The 19,629-nt window shown below is 44.7% G+C and overlaps 1 protein-coding gene across 16 annotated transcripts in view; it reads right to left on the bottom strand.

The window, feature by feature from the left end:
- zmiz1a (zinc finger, MIZ-type containing 1a) overlaps positions 1–19,629 on the bottom strand; it is a 409,121-nt gene that overhangs the window by 80,470 nt on the left and 309,022 nt on the right. Inside the window, exon 1 of one of the 16 annotated variants that reach the window (XM_059946733.1) lies at positions 8,807–8,975. The exons of the other annotated variants lie outside the window; for them this stretch is intronic. The gene's annotated coding sequence lies outside the window, so the exon portion shown is untranslated. Of the gene's footprint in view, positions 1–8,806; positions 8,976–19,629 lie in introns of those variants that run through there. 16 annotated transcript variants of the gene reach the window in all.

Below are 19,629 nucleotides of genomic sequence, written 5' to 3'. Positions count from 1 at the left end.
GAATAGGGCAAAAGAAAAATCCAGTGTGTGGCAGCTGGGTATAAACATTTTGGTAACGAGATTACAACAGTGATCGCTATTATCACGTATTGAAGTGCAGAGAAAAACTTTCGTTTTGTGTTCTGTCCACATTGATTATTTCATCACAACAAGGGAAAATGATAACAGAATGCAGAATAAATTGCTACATTATAGGGAAGGTGCAGTGCAAGTGAACAATGAGGTGCAACATAGATTGTGAGGACAAGGAAATGTTCTCCTTTTGATTTAACCCTTCTGAGTCCAGTGTCATTCTGAGAACTTACACTGCCTATATTCCCAGATTAGATGAGGCCTGAGGTTTTGAAGCAAAGCATCCTGGCTGGAGACTCTCAGCCACAATAGAGAACACAAGGCAAAATATTAAAGATACATTTAAGCAGAAACTGAATAAATTCTGGAGGGCCATAAGACATAGGAGCAGAATTAGGCCACTTGGCCCATCTAGTCTGCTCCGCCATTCCATCATGGCTGATTTATTATCTCTCTCAATCTCATTCTCCTGCCTTCTCACTGTAACCTCTGATGCCCTTAATAATCAAGAACCTATCAACCCATGCTTTAAATGTACCTCTATAGCCATCTGTGAATTCCACAGACTCACCACTTTCTGGCTAAAGAAATTCCTCCTTATCTCTATTCTAAAGGGATGTCCTTCTAAACTGAGGCTGTTCCCTCTGGTTCTAGACTCATCCTCTATAAGAAAACATCCTCTTCACATCCACTCTATTCAGGCCTTTCAATATTCTATAGGTTTCAATGAGATTCCCCCTCATTTTTCTAAAATCCAGCAAGTACAGGCCCAGAGACATCAATCAGTCCTCATGTTAACTCTTACAAAGTTCTCAGCATATTTATTATCAAAGTATGTAAACATCATACATGAGATTCTGCTCCTTACAGGCAGCCACAAACAAGAAATCTAGAAGAACCCATTAAAATCTCTCACATTCCCAGGATCATTCTAATGAACCTCGTTTGGTTTTATAAAAGTACTTAATAGGGTTCATGGAAGTTAAAATATTTTCCTCCATGGATACATATAAACCTTCTGTAAATTACCACGATAAGAAAATCAGTATGACATTTCTGCTATTCAGACTGCCCTGTCTGCAACTCAGCAACGTTCCTTTGATTCACCCTTAAATTTGGATGAGGCCTTCCACAATAATCGACTCATTCTGTGCGCAGGTAATATTTTCACCATATCACTGAGGGTTTTTGAGACTATGGTCAGCCCAATACTGCTGCTGAAGCATACATCTACACTTCCTCTTTCCAAGGGCCGCTGATGTAAAAATATTTTTAACATTTGCTTGTTAAAAATAGCTGCTTCCTGAAATTAGAATAGAACATAGAACACTACAGCATGGTGCAGGCACATGGGCCCACACTGTAATGTTGATCATATAATCTACTCTTAAGATCAATCTAAACCTTCCCTCTCACATTACCCTTCCTTTTTCTTTCATCCATGTGCCTATCTAAGAGTTTCTTAAACGTCCCTAATGTATCTGCCTTTACCACCACCCCTGGCAATGCATTCCACACACCCACCACGCTCGGTGTAAAAAACCTACCTCTGATATTCTATCTATAACTTTCCTCCAATCACCTTAAAATTATGCCCCCTTCTATTAAGCCAAACATCTGAGTATTAAGAATCGTCCAATAGCAAAAGTGTGCTTTGCAAACCTTTCATAATCCATGTGTCAATCTAGGTCTATTAAATGTCCTTAACATATCTGCCACTACCACCACGCCTGGGAGGGCGTTCCATGCACTGTTTGCTGTAATTTAATCTCTCATGAGCCCATCAACTTTACCCGAGTCTCCTGCTACCTAATCTACATCAGGATTTTCAGGATATTCCACCTCTCATGTTCGACTTGTTTTTATATTTTCCCAAAATAGAGATGGAGGCATTTCATCCAATCTGATCTACGTCAGCTCTTGAAGCAACGTAGTGAATCCCATCCACCAATTACACTGAACGTGGAACACGACAGCTCAGTCAACCCCTTCAGCTCAAAATGTTGTGCCAACCAAAACATACCGTAAGATCTAACCCCTCCCTTCCCACACAGACCTTCATTTTTTCAGCATTCAACTGCCCTATCCAAGTGTTTCTGTAAATACGGTACTTGGTCCCTTTTTTGTTTTCTTTGCCTGAAATGACATTTGTGTGACATCTTTCATGATCTTAAATGCCCCAAAGTACTTTACAGTTAACTGAACTACCATTTTTAAAAATGTTTTTTATTTAGAGACACAGCTCAATAACAGGCCCTTCCAGCCCAATGAACCCATTCTGCCCAATTACACTCACGTGACCAATTAACCTCCTAACCATAACCCAGGGGCACCCAAACAAGGCTCCCAGGAACCCCTGGTTAATGGTAGGGGTCTGTCATAAAAAAGGTTGAGAACCCCTGCCCTAACCTATATGTCTTTAGGATGTGGGAGGAAACCAGAGCACCCGGAGGAAACTTACAGAGTCACGAGGGAGAATGTACAAACTCCTTACAGACAGCGGTGGGAATTAAACCTGGGTTACTGCTGCTGAAAAGTATTACAGTAATGTGCCACCCTATTTTCAAAAGTTAGTTACTGCTGTAGGAAATTAGTTCCTGATGTTTGGGATCACCAAGATCCACTCGGTAGAGAGGATTTTAATTTTAATCCTACCAACTTTTCAAAGTGCTGCTTGCAAGTCATGCCTTTTGAAGTGTTGAAGAGAATAGCTGACCACATGGACAGTGGAACAATTTGTGCTGCTTTTTACTCTCTTCCAGCATTCCGCTCTCTGGCCGATAGTGACCAGCACCTCTCTGCAATTCCCACGAATGACATCTTGTTTCTTTCAGAGATTCACTTCCTCTCTGTTAATGCACAGCTGCTGCCTGGAATGAGTTCCAGTGGTATTGAACTGGCTAACCCCCAGGACAGAGGCTGGGTCAGCCAATGATCCCCATGATCAGGGACACAAGCCTGCAGGCACCAAGTATGAGGGCCAGTAATTTCCCCCACTTTGTCCGAGGTTAGTAAGTAATGGGGTCAGAGATTCTTGTGAGGCAGGTCCAGAGGCCCACGGTCAGTTGACAGGTCCGGATGTTGGACTCCAGCTATCCCCGAGGACAGAGGTCAGGTTGGCAGGTGCTAAGGATGAAGTCCAAAGATCTCTGTGGTCAGGGACTGTGGACGACAGGCCCCAAGGGCAAGGGCCAGTGACCCCACTGAGCTCAGTGAGTCCTGGGGTCAGAGGTCTGTGTAGGACAGGTTGATAGATATAGCCAGCCCATCACAGGAAAAGCCCTACCCAACGTTAAGCACTTTTCAACGAGTTCTGCCACAAGAAAGCAGCACCCATCATCAAAGACCCCCACCATGCCCTCTTCGTACCACTGCCAAACAGTCAGAAGGTCCAGACGCTCCAGGACACACACCACCAGGTTCAAGAACAGTTATTACCCGACAATCATCGGGCACCAAAACCAATGCGGATAACATCACTCTGATTTCAAACTTCTAAACTGATTTTGCAACCTACAGACTCACTTTGAATGTCTCTGCAACTCATGTTCTCAGTATTACTTATTTGTTATTCACACAGTTTCTCTTCTTTTGCACACCGGTTGTTGCCCCTCTTTATGGATAGTTTTTTGTAAATTCTACTGTATTTCTTTATCTTCCTGTAAATGCCTGCAAGAAATTGAATCTCATAGTTGTATATGGTGACAAATATGTACTTTAATAATAAATTTACTTTGACTTTTGACTTTGACAAGAAAGACTTGCTTCCACTCCAATTCCTTAACTGATGTAACTGGCGATCGACTGGCTCAGTGTAACGAGACTTTTCTTTAAACCCAGGCAGAAATGGCTAATTTGAGGCGGTGTAATTTTAGGGTGATTGAAATAATGTATAAGGCGGATGTCAGAGGTAGATTTTATTTTACACCGAGAGTGGTGGGTGCATGGAACACCCTGCCAGGAGTGCTGGTAGAGGTAGCGGCATTTGATAAACTCTTAAATAGGCGCATGAATGATTGAAAAGTGGAGGGATATGTAGGAGGGAGAGGTCAGATTATTCCTGCTGCTACCTGTAAGGAGTTTGTATGTTCTTCCCGTGACAGTGTGGAATTCTGTGCTCCTGTTTCTTCCCGTAGTCCAAAGATATACCAGTTAGTTGATTAAATAGCCATTATAATTTGTCCTGTGATTAGGCTAGGATTAAATTGAGGGTTGCTGGGCGATGCGATTCAAAGGGCTGGAAGGGCCTGTTACATACTGTATCAATAATTAAATAAAGGTTGGCACAATATCATGAGCCAATAGGCATGTCCTATGCTGTAGAATACAATGTTCTAAAACATTTTTCTTCATTCCATACTTCATGCATTCCTCTGCTCTTCCTCAGTCAGATCTCTGAGCAAGGGGGGGAAGAGGAATGGACTTAAATACAAATGATCCAGCTAAATTCCAGGATCTTAGTAGCCAGAGTAGCCTCAGGATTATTTCCCTGGCCTTTACTAGCATTGAGAGAAAAAAGGGTTGAATTAGGGCCAATTAAGTGTCCTTGCCTGGCTCAAACCTCCGAATTATTCCACTGAGAAGGCAAGCAAAGAAAGGGCAGAATAATCCCACCAGACTGAATCCCACTCATCTCTGATGGTCTTAAATATCGATGGTTATATGCAGCCCCAAACCTCCTACCAGTTTATCCAAAAACTTTTCTTGTATTTGATTTCCCACTCATCCAGGTTCATCTTGACACAACCGGTTCCACCATTGAGAACATTGTCAAGAGGCAATACCTCAAGGAGAAGGCACCCATCATTACTACCATCGGAGAGGAGATTGAAGGCCCACACTCACAGATTTAGGAATAGCTGCTTCTTTTCCACTGTCAGATTTCTGAATGGGATATGAACCCACGAGCATACTTCGTTAATCATTTTTGTACTAATCCTCCATTCACCAATCAGCTCATTGCCCTTACCCATCACTTCCCTTCTGCTATGGCTGATTTGCTTCCATCATGAAGGACCCTCACCACCAGGGATCTTCCCTCTTTACAATACTACCATCAGGGAGGAGGTCCAGGAGCCTGAGACCTACACCCAATGTTTTAGGAACATCTTCTAGAGGTAGTATCCCAGGAAAGCAGCATTCATTACAAAGAACCCTCACCATCTGGGACATGCCTTCTTACTCATTAATACCAGTGGGGAGGAGGAACAGGAGCCTGAAGATCCACAAACATTGATTTAGGAAGAGCTTCTTCCCCTCCACTACTAGATTTCTGAACAGCCCATGAACATGCCCTCTTTTTCACTATTTCAGTCTTGTAACTTTCCATAACCTTTATGTCTTGCACTTGCACTGCTGCCACAAAACAACAAATTTTATGACATATGTCGGTGATTTTGATGTAAATTAGCTGAAGTTGCAGTAGAAACAGTAGGCTAAGCTAGGGAGAAAATGGAGAAGTCCTGGGTCAGTTGTGATTCCTCAATTCCATAACTTAGGCAACTGAGACCCAATTGGGGAAGCAGAGTATGGTTATGTGACTCAGGGGTATGGGAAAGCTCACAGCTTGGAGTAACTGACACCCACAAGTGCTTGCAGAAGATTCCTGCTACCTTGTGACCAAAGAGAATCACTGACCCAATGGTGCGTCAGAAGCCGACTTGAAGGAGCTTATTCATTCTCTCTGGGTCTATGTGGCTTCCTCCTGGTGCTCCAGTTCCCTCCCCCATTCCAAAGACATGAGGCTCGGGCTACTGCATCTGACTCCAGAAGATCTGGAAGGTGATCTAACAATAACCTGGCATTGTAGCATAACGCTTCTCAGTGCCAGTGATGAGCGACACGGGTTCAATTCCCACTGCTCTCTGTAAGGATTTGGTACACTCTTCCCATGGCTGTGTAGGTTTTCTCCGGGTGCTCTGGTTTCCTCCCACAGTCCAGATACCCCGGTAAGTAGGTTAATTGGTGTAACTGAGCAGCACAGGCTCACTGGGGCAGAAGAGCTGTTTACCATCTCTCATCTTAGGGAACATACATTGAAGGTAAGGGGGGTAATTTCAAAGGAGGTTGAGGGGCAGGTGTTTTTTTTTACACACAGAGAGTGGTGGATGCCTGGAATGCACTGTGTGGGGGGTATTGGGAAAGGCAAATACATTACAGACATTTAAGAGACGTTTAGATAGATACATGGATGTGAGGAAAACGGAAGGATATGGATATTGAGTAGGCAGAAGAGATTTGTTTAGTTGGCATTTGATTACTAATTTAATTGGTTCAGCTCAGGATTGTGGGCCATAGGGTCTGTTTCTGTGTGGTACTGGTCTATGTTCTTTCTACCTTTAAATACAAAATAAAAGTGAAACTAGGTATACACTGATGAGGAGTACAAAGTTGATGAGTGAGGACAAGTTTAGAGAACTGAACAAGTTGGAACACAAAACTTCCAATAACGAACACTTCAGCAATTTTTTTTCATGTTAGAAGTGTCAGAGAATAGAAACTTGCAGATCAGCGATTTCCAAAATCACAGCACAATCAAATGAAATACTGGTATAATTCAGTCCGACAAGTTTTGGTTTTGAGTAACACACAAAATGCTGGAGGAACTCAGCAGGTCATGCAGCATCTATGGAGAGGAATAAAGGCCCGATGTTTCAGGCAAGACCCTTCACCAGGGCTCTTTATTCCCCTCTGTGGCTGCTGCTGACCTGCTGAGTTCCTCCAGCATTTTGTGTGTGTTACTCTGGATCTCTAGCATCTGCAGAAGCTCTTGTGTTTGAGTGTTGGGCTTAAACTTTTCCCTGCCTGAATGCTGCCCATGACCTGTATTAGAGGTGGGCAGGGTGAACATCAGTGAAGGTTGGCCACCCACACACCAGCAGTACACACTTCCTCTTGATGGTTTGCGTGGGCCTCAAACAAGACCAGCAACAATCTGAATGTCAGAACGACTGTCAAATGCCACAGTTGAAAATGATGGACTTCTTCAACTAATTACCAGCACAGACTCTTCCACAACTTCATCAAACACAGACCAGGCTCCTGTCCCATTACCAAGCCCCTCATAACAACCTCTTCTGTCAAGATGAGGCCACTCTTAGGGTAGAGGAGCAATATCTCATAGAGAGCCTCCAAATGACTTTCAGCTTCCAGTTTTTTTTTGCTTTTTCCTTCTCCCTTCCTCCTTCTGTTCTCCACCCTGGCCTCTTACCTCCTCTCCTCACCTATCTCCTCCCTCTGTTGCCCCTCCTTCTCCCCCTTTCTCCTATGGTCCACTTTCCACTCCGATCAGATTCCTTCTTCTACAGCCCTTTACCTTCCCCATCCACCTGGTTTCACCTACCACCATCTAGGTTCTCCTCCTTCCCCTCCCCCTTATATTTTTACTCCAGCATCTTCCCCTTCCTTTGATAAAGGGTCTCAGCCCGAAATGTTGCCAGTTTATTCATTTCTATAGATGCTGCCTGAGTTTCTGAGTTCTTCCAGCATGTTCCTCATAACAACAGTTCCCCGTAGATGTTCACACATCAGTAGGGACTCCATCTGGGAGAAACCCACATGGTCTCGTTTACCAATGTTCCACAGTTCTTCCACTTCCGTGTAAATGGCCATTTCAGTCACCTGGAAAGATCTGAAGCCATTAGCAGGGGAAGCACCTCCATTCCCTTCTACAGCTTGCAGAACTCCCCTTGATTGAGTGTCAACAGCACCATCGTCATACCTGCCTCATGCGTTTCATGGAAAGCCACTGCAGACAAACCACTCTGGTCTTGTGAACCGCTGTTTAAAAACGAGAAGCCTCCCTTGACTTCAACCTCGAAGCAAGCTCCCTTGGTTTGGCCCAGGTAATATAAAGCAGGAAACCCTGGAAAGAAGGCTGGTTCAGCCTTTCTCTCTCTCTCTCTCTCCCCCATGGGACCCCCTTAGCAACCATGATAGTGGCTTATAAAATCAGGGCCCCTTTCAACTTCCAACCCCTCCTCTGAATCTTTTGCCTCCAGGCAGTGCAGTGAGCAACCATCATATGCAAATGTGTTCTACTTTCCTGTTGTAATCTGTTTTTTTTTAAAAAAAAATTCTCCCTGCTGCCTGCTCCACTTGACAGCACGCCACCTTACCCATAATCCTGCCAGGAGAAAGAAACAAAAAAAAGCGTGCACACTCGCTCCTTTCACCAGGCCGAAACTGCAACGTTCACTCCTCGTCGTTCCTTTACACCTCACCCACCCCCACCCCACTGACTGTGCTTCCGCACAACCTCCACCATGCCTGTGCCCACAACCGAATTCAGGAGGACAAAGGAAGTCAGAAGCAGCCTTCTGCACTCTCTCTCCTTCCTTCCTTCCCTCTCTCTCTCTCTCTCTCTCTCTCTCCCCCTCTCTCTGTCCTGCACAATGTACATTAATTATTCATTGCCAGCCTCCTGGCTTCCTGGAAAAGCCAATCACAGATGGAGCCCACTAATACAACCATGCCAACGGGCTTAGACAATGGGGCCAGAATCAAACTCAACAAGACCCCCTTTGCAAATAAACTTGACAGCCATTTATTGCGCCAGGGGCAGGCATAAATCCTGTTGCATTTAGCTGTGGAATATGTCTAGACTGCTTTAAATGAGAAGGAAAAGCAGTCACTAGGTGCTAATGAGGGCGTGAGAGGAAATCTTTCTCTTCCAACCACCCCCCCCCCCTTCACTCCAACACGATCAGGGAAAAAAAATCAAGCAGTCACTTATCTGTTAGGCTCAGTGGAGGAACGCTGTTACTGATGATCTTCCAGTTTAGCAGTGATCCATCTCCCTCTCCCCTCTACACACATCACACGGGCAGCCACGGCACTTTGCCAGAAGGGAAAAGCGGAAAAAAAATCCAGGCAGCTTACATTTCAAACTCCTGCAGGGGTGATGCGCCTCACAAAGCAAAGCGAGCACCGTCTTGGAGCCCAGCCAAAGTCACAAGCACCGATCAATTCAGTCGGCAGGAACCGCCACAAGTGTGCACGCCGAATTACTGAGGCATCACCAAGCAGGACAAGGAGGGAGGAAACCCAGGGCATTTAGCAAGATAAAACACCTAACGCGGTGCTTTCCCCCTTCACAGTGCTGTTGTCTAAATCCATCAAAGTAGCCATGCTAATTAGGCTACAGAAAAGACTCTGCATTTAGGCAATGCTGGTGGCTGTCTGATATGCAGAGTTAGAAGAGGCAGTCTTTTTGTGTATGTGTGTGTTGCCTGGATTGTGGAGGAGGGAGGAGGGGTTACAGCAGCCCTAGTCAATTGCACAGCCTTCACATCACTGAATATTAGTGGATTTTTTAAAAATGTGTTTTGTGTGCATGCCAGTGTGAGCGTTTCATTGCACGCTGCCACTACTAACTGTTAGAAAATACTGGATAAAATAAAAGGCATATTGCAAGCTGTGCTGTTCAGTTGTGGGAGCCTTTCCTGAAACTATCATGTGGCCGCCACCACTTCCTTCACAGAAGTAACCTCTTTCACTCACTCACACACTCTCTCTCTCACACACTCCCCAGCACAGAAACATTCCGCACACACTCTCACTGCCCTCCCTATACACACACACACACACACACACACCTCAGACCCCACTCCACATACACACAAATGCTTCCCCCTCTCTCACACATGCTCACTCCTAGACTCACTCTGACCACAACCACCCCCACTCTTAACTCCGACATGCATTTGTACACCCACTCTCATGCACACACATGCATTCCCAATCATGCACACATGCACTCTTTCTCCTACACACAATCTCTCTTGCACCTGTGCCTGAATTCCTGCACTTTCTCTGTGCAACACACACTTCCGTGCTCTCTCCGACACACACTCCTGCACTCTCACTCGCCCATGCATTTCACTTCAACTTGCATTTCTTCGCAGATGCACACACTCATTCCCCACACAAAATCTCTCACTCTCACACACACGAGTACTCCCACATACAGTACACACTTACACACTCACGCATGCCCCCCCACACTTTAACACCCACTCTATACTCTATACAGGAAATGGCTGAATGAGGTACATAAGCAACATTTAAAAGATTAACTTCACTTGACTAACTGTTTATGTTGCAACTTTACATTTTGCTGTTTAGGCCACATCTGGAGTATTTCATGTAGCTCTGGGTGTCCAGCTTTAGGAAGGATGTTGAGGCTTTGGAGAGGAGGCAGAAGAGGTTTACTTGGATTAGAGCGCATGTGCCATAACGAGAAGTTGAACAAACTTGGGTTGTTTTCTCGGGATAAGCAGAGGCTGAGGGGAGATCTGATAGAGGTTTATAAGATTATGAGAGGCATTGATAGAGTAGATGGGTATCTTTTCCCCAGGGTTGAAATGTCTAATACCAGAGGGCATGCATGGAAGGTGAGAGGGGGTAGGTTCAAAGGGGGATGTGAGGGTTAAATTTTTTTACTCAGAGTGGTGGATGCTGCCTGGTGTGGTGGTAGAGGCAAATGCATTAGAGGCTTTTAAGATTGTTTAGGTAGGTGCATAAATGTGAAGAATAAGGCAGGATATGGACATTGGGTAGCTCAGGGATTAGTTTTTAGGTTTAAAAAAAATTACATTTTTGCTGGTTTAGCACAACTTTGTGGGCCAATGTTGCCCTGTCCCTGTGCTGTACTGCTCCCTGTTCTGTGCTCCCACTGAAACATACTGCGAAATGCATCTACTGCGTCAATAACCACCACAGTCCGGGATGTGCTGGGGGCAGCGCGCAAGAGTCCCAATGCTTCTGGCGCCAACATAGCATGTTAACCCTACTAGCCTGCACGTACGTTTTTGCAGTGTGGGAGGAAGCTGCAGCACACAGAGGAAGTGCATAAGAGTCGTGGGAGGGTGTACAAACACCTCCCATCAGCGGTGGGAAGTGAACGCCTTTCACTGGTGGTGTAAAATGTTACACTAGCCACTACGCAACCATGCCGCTCCCAAATATGGAATACTTCACAAGTTTGTGTCGTTGAAAAGATACCTGGGTAGGTACATCAAAAGGAAAGGTTGAGAACGATATGGAACAAACACTTGCAAACGGGGTGCTATGGTGGCTAGTGGTTAGTGCAATGCTATTACAGCTTTGGGCAATGTTATTAGGAGCACATGTCCAACACCATTGGTAAACAGTTTGTACGCTCCTTCCTCAGAGTTTCATCTGGATGTTCCGGTTTCTTCCCACATTCCATAGACGTACCGGTTAATTCTATTTATTTGTTGAGATACAGTATAGAATAGCCCTTTCGAACCGCCTAGGAATCCCCCTGATGTAACACCAGCCAGCTAGTCCATGTAACATGGGACAGCATACAATGATCAATTAACTTACCAAGTAGTACGTCTTTGGACTGTGGGAGGAAACCGGAGCACCCGGAGGAAACACAGGCAGTCATGGGGAGAATGTATAAACTCCTTACAGGCAGCAATGGCAATTAAACCTAGGTCACTGGTACTGGAAAACATTGTGCTAACCATTACGCTACCATGCATTGTAAATTCTTCCTTGATTAGGCTAGGGTTAAATAGGTGGGTTGCTGGGTGGTGGGGCTTGTTGCACTAAAAGGGCCAGTCCCGGCCTGTATCTCTTTCACCAATCAACTTCCCAGCTCTTTACTTCATCCCTCCCCCTCCAGGTTTCACCAATCACCTTGTACATCTCTTTCCCCTCCCCACTCCACCTTTTAAACCTACTCCTCAGCTTTTTTCTCCAGTCCTGCCAAAGAGTCTAGGCCCAAAACGTCGGTTGTACTCTTTTCCATATATGCTGCCTGGCCCGCTGAATTCTTCAGCATTTTGTATGTGTTGCCTGGATTTCTGGCACCTGCATATTTTCTCTTATTATAGATAGATTGGACTCACTGAGTGGACATCTATGCTGACATGGACCATTTAGACAGAATGGTCTGTTTCTTGTATGATTATGACTTACTGTGAGGTGTGCACTACCAAGCTTTTTCACACACACTTTCCCCAACAATCGCAGAGAGCGTTCTGCAGATGCTGCAAATCTTGAGCAACACACACAAAATGCGATCCTGATGTTCCAGGGATGAGTGAAGAGCCAATGAAATGGCATCTGCTGTGGACCAGTTGTGCCGGGAGGCAAACTGGAGCAGATCCAAGTCACCTCTCAGGCAGGAGTTGATAAGTTTAATCATCAATGTCTCAAAGCACTTCATTACAGTAGGTGTCTGTGCAAATGGATCAAAGTCATTGAGGCAGGTTACCGGTATACTTGAAGCAGGTGGGTGTCTCAGACAGCCAATGTGAGAGGTACACCAGCCTGTGGATCACCATGGGTCCTTAGTACTCTGGGAGGATGCTTTCCTGGGTTCACTCTCCTGAAGGAAGCTCTCATATCGACCTCAGAGTCTGAAGTCACAGGTCATCAGGGGCTGCAGGAGTTCGTAGAGATTCCTTCACATTTTACCGACCAAAGCAAGCATAGAGCATATTGAGCTAATCAAAGCTCTATTGTCACCTACGTCACTTGGAGTTAACAGCATTCGAGCCCTGCCACAGCTGTCGAGCATGCTTCTTTGATTCAAATTTGATCCGGTACTGCCACATCGTCCATGGGATGGCTTTCAAGAGGTCGGACCTGGACCTCCTGTAGCTGACGTGGTTGCCAGACCTTGATGCCACTGATGTGGCCCTCAGCAGATTGCCCAAAGCAATGTCACTGGATCCATTTTCTTGCAGGTGTTTACAGTACGTACAAGAAACTCAATAGAACCAGTTAAAGACCGCACCCAGCAGAATGGACAACAACCAATGTGCAAAAAAAAACACCAACTAGAACAATATTAGATTGTCAGAACAATTTCCAAACAATTCACAGCGGGGAAGATACAATAAAGTACATGAAGCATGTCTACAGGGCTCAGACATCACAATTCTTATTTGCCCCTTGTTCCTAAAGTTGTCATAGCCAGGGAGCGGGTAATCTGGAGCTGGAAACTCGGAGGCAGTCCTACGTTGAGTTCAATGCTGACTGGAAACTGCTGCAACGCTGCTGGTCCCAAATTGTATCGGTCTCAGCCGTTGCTTTAGATTCATCAGCTGTGTGGAAAGGGAGACTCTGCTGTTCTCCAAATTGTACTGCCCTGGCTTGTGTATCATGTAGGATAAAACATCCATGATTCAGTGCTGTGATTCCATTCTACCTCACAGCTCAGGAATCAGCTCCCACCACGAGAAATGGGTCTGTTTATCTTCAGACCCATTATAAACATAACAAGCTAAACACTTAGGATAGAACTGTAGGCCTAGACATTCTTCCGTGAAAGGGGAGAACTAGACATTAATGTAGCAGCGACCGGTTTTGCACAAGTTTCTGGAAGAAGTAACGCTGGGTTGATACTGTGCTAGGCAGGTCGGTACCATAGCATTTAGCAGAACACCATTAGAGCTCCAGTGAACCGGGTTCAATTCCTGTTGCTGCCCATAAGGAGTTTGCATGTTCTCCCCATGACTGTGGGGGTTTCCTCTGGATGTTCCAGTTTCCTCCCACATTCCAAAGATGTACGCTTACTTGATCACATGGGTGTAATTGAGCAGTGCGGGGCTCGTTGGGTCGAAAGGGCCTGTTACTGTACCGTAACTCTAAGTAGAGAAAAAATAAGTTGCTTCCCGCTATTAAACTAAAGACTACAATTCAAACGGACCTCACTGGCTGTAAAGCTGTTTGGAAAGAACGTGACAGACAAGTCACTTCCTCTGGGTTGATGCAGCCAGGCTGCAGACTGCAGTATGACGGGCAATTGCTGCAGTTGTTTCAACTCTCCGAGTCTGACTCTGAGAGTGAATTCCCAATGCAGCACATACCTGCTACAACCTGTTATACATTTCACACTGTGCTCCGACCTCCTGGACTGTTGCAGCCTAGATGGTGCGCAGAACCAGCTTTAGGAGTGTGGGGCATGCATGAGGACTTTACCACCACGGGGTAAATGTACATGTGTATGCATGTGTGTGCATATGTATGCATGTGCATGTATTACCCGGAGAAATCTGAAGTAGCAGAACATTGCATTCGCAATGGACATAGGATTGACTTCGACAGCAGAAAATACTGTGCCGCACCAGCGGCTTTTGCGACCGCCTGGTGAAGGAAGCCATTGAAATAAAATTAGAGAAAAAGAATTTTAACAGAGACAAAGATCTTGCTCAAAGTAACAGCAGGAATTCAATTGTAAACAAGGTGGAAGAACTGAAACCTGATTGGATGAAGACTAACCAATGAGGAGGGACAGACGATGGGGGTATATCTACCACTGGACTAGGCCTGCCTGGGCATCATTCCTGATGAAGTTGGCAGAATTTTGCATCAAACATTGGTTAAAATTGATACCTGTAGCTGGATGGAAGCTGAGTTTATTTATCCCAAATAAAAAAAATATATTTCTTATTCTAATTTATAGTTTTATAGATTTTTATATACTGCTCTGTACTACTGCTGCAAAACAACAAATTTCATGAGATATGCCAGTGATATTAAACCTGATTCTGGTTCTGATCTCAGCTCGCACAGATAATGTAACAGTCAGACAGTTTAAAGAGAAGCAGACAGCTTGGTGCCTATTCATGCTTAATTATTGGTGGTTGGAATGAAGTTAAAATAACACAAGCCTATTGAACTCCAGACATCAACAGCCTGTACAATGGGAAGCTGGATGAATGGAACCAGAAGAAAGTGATGCAAAATTCAACAATAGGATTAGTTGGTAGAAGGAGTCTCCATTGGAGATTAAATTGCAACAGGACTGGGGGAGGGTGGGATGGGGTTCAAAGTAAAGCGAGTAAGTAAATCTATCACCAGAGAATGTACACACTCTTCGGCCACTTTGTTAGGTACCTCCTGCATTTGATTAAGTGACCTCTGCATGCATGCTTGTGGTCTGCTGCTGCTGCAGCCCAGTCTCTTCGAGGTTCTACATGCTGTGTGCTTGGAGATGCTCTTCTGCACGCCTCTGTTGTAATGTGTGGTTACTTGAGCTACTGTCACCTTGTCAGCTTTAACCAATCGGCTCATTCTACTTGGACCTCTCTCCCACCCTGAGAACTGCCACTCACTGCATGTAATTTTTCTTCTGCATCGTGGTTGGTGCGACACTACTCTAGCTTGGGTTAGCGGAGTACAGAGTTCAGTCCCGGCCTTCTCTCTAAGAAGTTTGCACGTCCTTCCAGTGGAATCCAGTGGATTGTAGGGTTCCTCCCACAATCCAGAGAGGTTAGTAAGTCAGGGATTGCTAGTGCCATGGCTTAAAGGGCCAGAAAGGCCTATTCCACACTTTATCTCTAAATAAATTTAAAATAACACATCACCTGGCACCAACAATCACACCATGGTCAAAGTCACTTAGATCACATTTCTTCTCCATTCTGAACCTCTTGACCATGTCTGCATGCTTTTATCCATTGAATGGCTGCTACATGATTGGCCGATTAGATATTTGCACTCTATAATAGGAGTCAAGCTGGACATACTGGTAGAACAACGGACTCTACAGAAAATCCTGGCAATTCTGGACAATGCTTCTCACCCTCTGCATGCCACCTCGGCTTAACAGAGGAACACTTTTAGTAATAGACAAAGACAACTGTGCTGCTCCAAAGAGTGCGATATGAGGTCATTCTTACCCTGGGCCATTAGCCTCTAAAATGAGACAACCTAGAGCCGGGGAAGTGAAGACCCCCTCCTGTTAGACTGTTTGAGGTAACTTAGTTTTTATTCTTCTTTACTTCTCTTTTAATATTTTTATATTCATATATCTGTGCACTTGTAATGCTACTGTGACACTGTAATTACCTTTGGGATCAATAAAGTATCTCTCTATCTACCTAATGAGCAGGTGTACAGGTGTACCTAATAAAGTGGCCAAGGAGTGTATTGAACTCCAGACCAATAGCCAGCGGTCAAACTATACACTACATGTCTATACAAATGGGAAACAGGATGAACAGAACGATGTAAAATTCAACAAAAGGATTAGATGGTGGAAGGAATTTCTATTGGAGATAAATCTCAAAGTATATGTCAGCATATAACCATATACTAGATTGAGATTCATTTTCTTGCAGGCTATCACAGTAGAACAAAACATACAATAGAAACAATGATAAGCTGCATACAAAGAAAGAATGACAAACAATCAATGTGCAAAAGAAAAATTGTGCAAATAGTAAAACAAGTTAATAAATAATACTGAGAATATGAGTTGTAAAGTTCTTGAAAGTGAGTCTGCAGGTTGTGGAATCAACTCAGTGTTGAGGTGAGTGAAGTTGTCCATGCAGGTTCAGGAGCCTGATGACTGTTGGGTAATAACTGTTCCTCAACCTAGTGGCATGGAACCTAAAGTTCTGACATAACCAGGGAGTTGTGGTGTGAGCAACCCATTTTTGCCGGACTCTTGAATGTGTGAAATGCAGCATTGCCTGCTCCACATTTGTGCTGCCACAAGGAGATGAATAGAGCTAAACAAGTGCAAGATCTGATACCTAATCCGCATGGGCAGTACTTCTGGAAAGGAACAGGAAGGAAGCCATTCTGCTCATCACTCCCATGCCAGCAAAGGAAAACAAGTCCTCACAAACCTCTTGGCACCTTGTGTCTACCTGCTCTGCATTTTCTCTGTACCCATTCTACCTCATTCTGTTTTACCTTGTACTGCCTTCACCCATACAGCTCTCCATTTTTCTATCATCCACGCACCTTTCTAAGAGTCTCTTAAATGCCACTATTGTACCTGCCTGTACTACCACTCCTGGCAGGACATTCCACGCACCCATCACTCTCTGTATGAAGAACCTACCTCTGTCATCCCCCCTCTACTTATCTCCAATCACTCCCTCATACTTCGAAGTGTGGAGGAGCAGAGGGATCTGGGGGTACATGTCTACAAATCCCTGAAAGTTGCCTCACAGTCGAGGGATAGCGTTTAAGAGTTGCAGGGTAATGATGCAGCTCTATAAAACTCTGGTTAGGCCACACTTGGAGTACTGTGTCCTGTTCTGGTTGCCTCACTATAGGAAGGATGTGGAAGCATTAGAAAGGGTACAGAGGAGATTTACCAGGATGCTGCCTGGTTTAGAGAGTATGGATTATGGTCAGAGATTAAGGGAGCTAGGGCTTTATTCTTTGGAGAGAAGGAGGATGAGAGGAGACATGACAGAGGTGTACAAGACATTAAGTGGAATAGATAAAGTGGATAGCCAGTGCCTCTTCTCGAGGGCTCAGTACAAGAGGACGTGGCTTTAAGGTAAAGGGAGGGAAGTTCAAGGGGGATATTAGAGGAAGGTTTTTTACTCCAGAGAGTGGTTGGTGCGTGGAATGCACTGCCTGAGTCAGTGGTGGAGGCAGATACACTAGTGAAGTTTAAGAGACTACTAGACAGGTATATGGAGGAATTTAAGGTGGAGGGTTATATGGGAGGCAGGGTTTAAGGGTCAGCACAGCATTGTGGGCCGAAGGGCCTGTACTGTGCTGTATTGTTCTATGTTCTATACTAGCCATTTCCATCCTGGGAAAAAGTCTCTGACAGTCCACTCTATGGATGCCTCTAATCATCTTCCTCACGTCTATCAAGTCATATTTCATCCTCCTTTGCTCCCATATCGCTCATAATGTTCTTTAATCCAGGCAGCAGCATCTTGGTAAATCTCCCCTGCTCCTCGCAGGGCTGGGAGAAAGCATCCCGAAGGCATCCAGCATTGAGAACGACTGTTCTAGCCGATGAATCAGTTTTGAAGTGTCGTCAGGCTGATCATGGCTGATTTATTATCTCTCTCAATCCAATTTTTCTGCCTTCTCCCCATAACCTTTGGTGCCCTGACTAGTCAGGGACCTATCAGGCTCCACTTTAAATATACCCAATTACTTTGTCTCCACAGCCACGTGTGGCAATGAATTCCACAGATTCACCAACCATTTGCTAAAGAAAGTCCTTCTGATCTTTGTTCCAAAGGGATATCTCTCTATTAGTTAGTACATTTTCGTGCCATTAGTTAAGAAGCAACACAAAGCAGGGGAAACCCCACTGTCCACTTTAGGGGCTAGACAAGACCTTTACTTAATCTTATCCAAAGAATAATCTCAGGCAGTGCAACTCTTTCTCAGCACCTTACCGATGCTCGTTAAATGGTCATGCCCTAAATGAAATGAAACTTAAGTTTGCAGATTTCATATTAGATACAAAAGAACTTAAACTGTGTTGGTCATGTCTAAACTGATACCAATCTTACCTGTGAGTCTCATTGCTTGTTCGTGTCCTCTGTAAAGACACGAGCAGAAATATTAAGCCCAAGCCCCAGCAATGTATATTTGGGAGAATCATTAAACAAAGACCCTCCAGGATATGCTTTCCTCTCACTGTTGCCATCAGGAGGGAGGTACAGGAGCCTCAAGTCCCACATCACCAGGTTCAGGAACTATTACTATCCCTCAAAGAACAGACTCTTGAACCAGAAGTATAACTTCACTCAGCCCAGCACTGAGTTCATTGCACGATCGATGGACTCCTTTTCAAGGGCTTTACAACCTGTGCTCTCAATATTCATCACTTATTTTATCTATTTTTTTTCTTTCCTTTTTTGTATTTACACAGTTTGCTGCCTTTTGCTCATTGGTTGTTGTCCATCTCTGCTGTGTGCAGTTTCATTGATTCTGTCGTGTTTCTTTCTAGTTACAATGAATGCCCACACGAAAATGGATCTCAGGGTAATATATGGTGACATATAGAGTATGTACTTCGATACCAAATTTACTTTGAACTTTGAAGACCCTTGTGGTTTCTAAAAGATTCTGGATGCTATTGGGAAGAATGGAAGATTTATCCCAGAAGGCTGACTGGCAAAACCCTAATCATTGCAGTGATTAGCGTCACCATGATTCCTTTCCTATCAGATTCCTTCTTCTTCAGCCCTTTATCGTTTCTACCAATCACCTCCCAGCTTCTTACTTCATCCACCACCGCCCCCCCACCAACAAACCAACTTCCCCCTCACCTGGCCTCATCGATCACCTTCCAGCTTGTACTCTTTCCCCTCTCCCTCCATCCAAAATTTCTTATTCTGGCTTCTTCTCCCTTCCTTTTCAGTCTTGATGAAGGGTACTGGCCTGAAACATTGACTGTTAATTCCTCTCCATCGATGATTAATTTCTAGTTTGTGAAAGCTTGCTGTGTGCATATTGGCTGGGAAATTTCCGAGATCAGAACAGTGACTACACTTTATTTTTTAGCACAGTAACAGGCTCTTCCATCCCAACGAGACCAAGACTGCTGTGCCCATTTATATCCATGTAACCAATTAACCTGCTAACTGGAACATCTTTGGAATGTGGGAGGAAACAGGAATTGCCAGAGAAAACTCACACAGTCACAGGGAGAACATACAAACTCCTCATTCAGTGGCGGGATTTCAAAAGTACTTGCATGCGGTCATGGTCAACTGGTTCAGTTGTTGTTCAGACCAAACAGAATGGTGATCTAGGCGACTGTGACCGTGGAATGATTGTTGGTGCCAGATGGGGTGG

The sequence above is a fragment of the Hypanus sabinus genome, chromosome 21, assembly GCF_030144855.1.
Source record: "Hypanus sabinus isolate sHypSab1 chromosome 21, sHypSab1.hap1, whole genome shotgun sequence".
NCBI classification, from domain to species: domain Eukaryota; kingdom Metazoa; phylum Chordata; class Chondrichthyes; order Myliobatiformes; family Dasyatidae; genus Hypanus; species Hypanus sabinus.
Note: the sequence above shows the minus strand (reverse complement) of the source record. Positions and strands in the feature narration are given on the sequence as shown.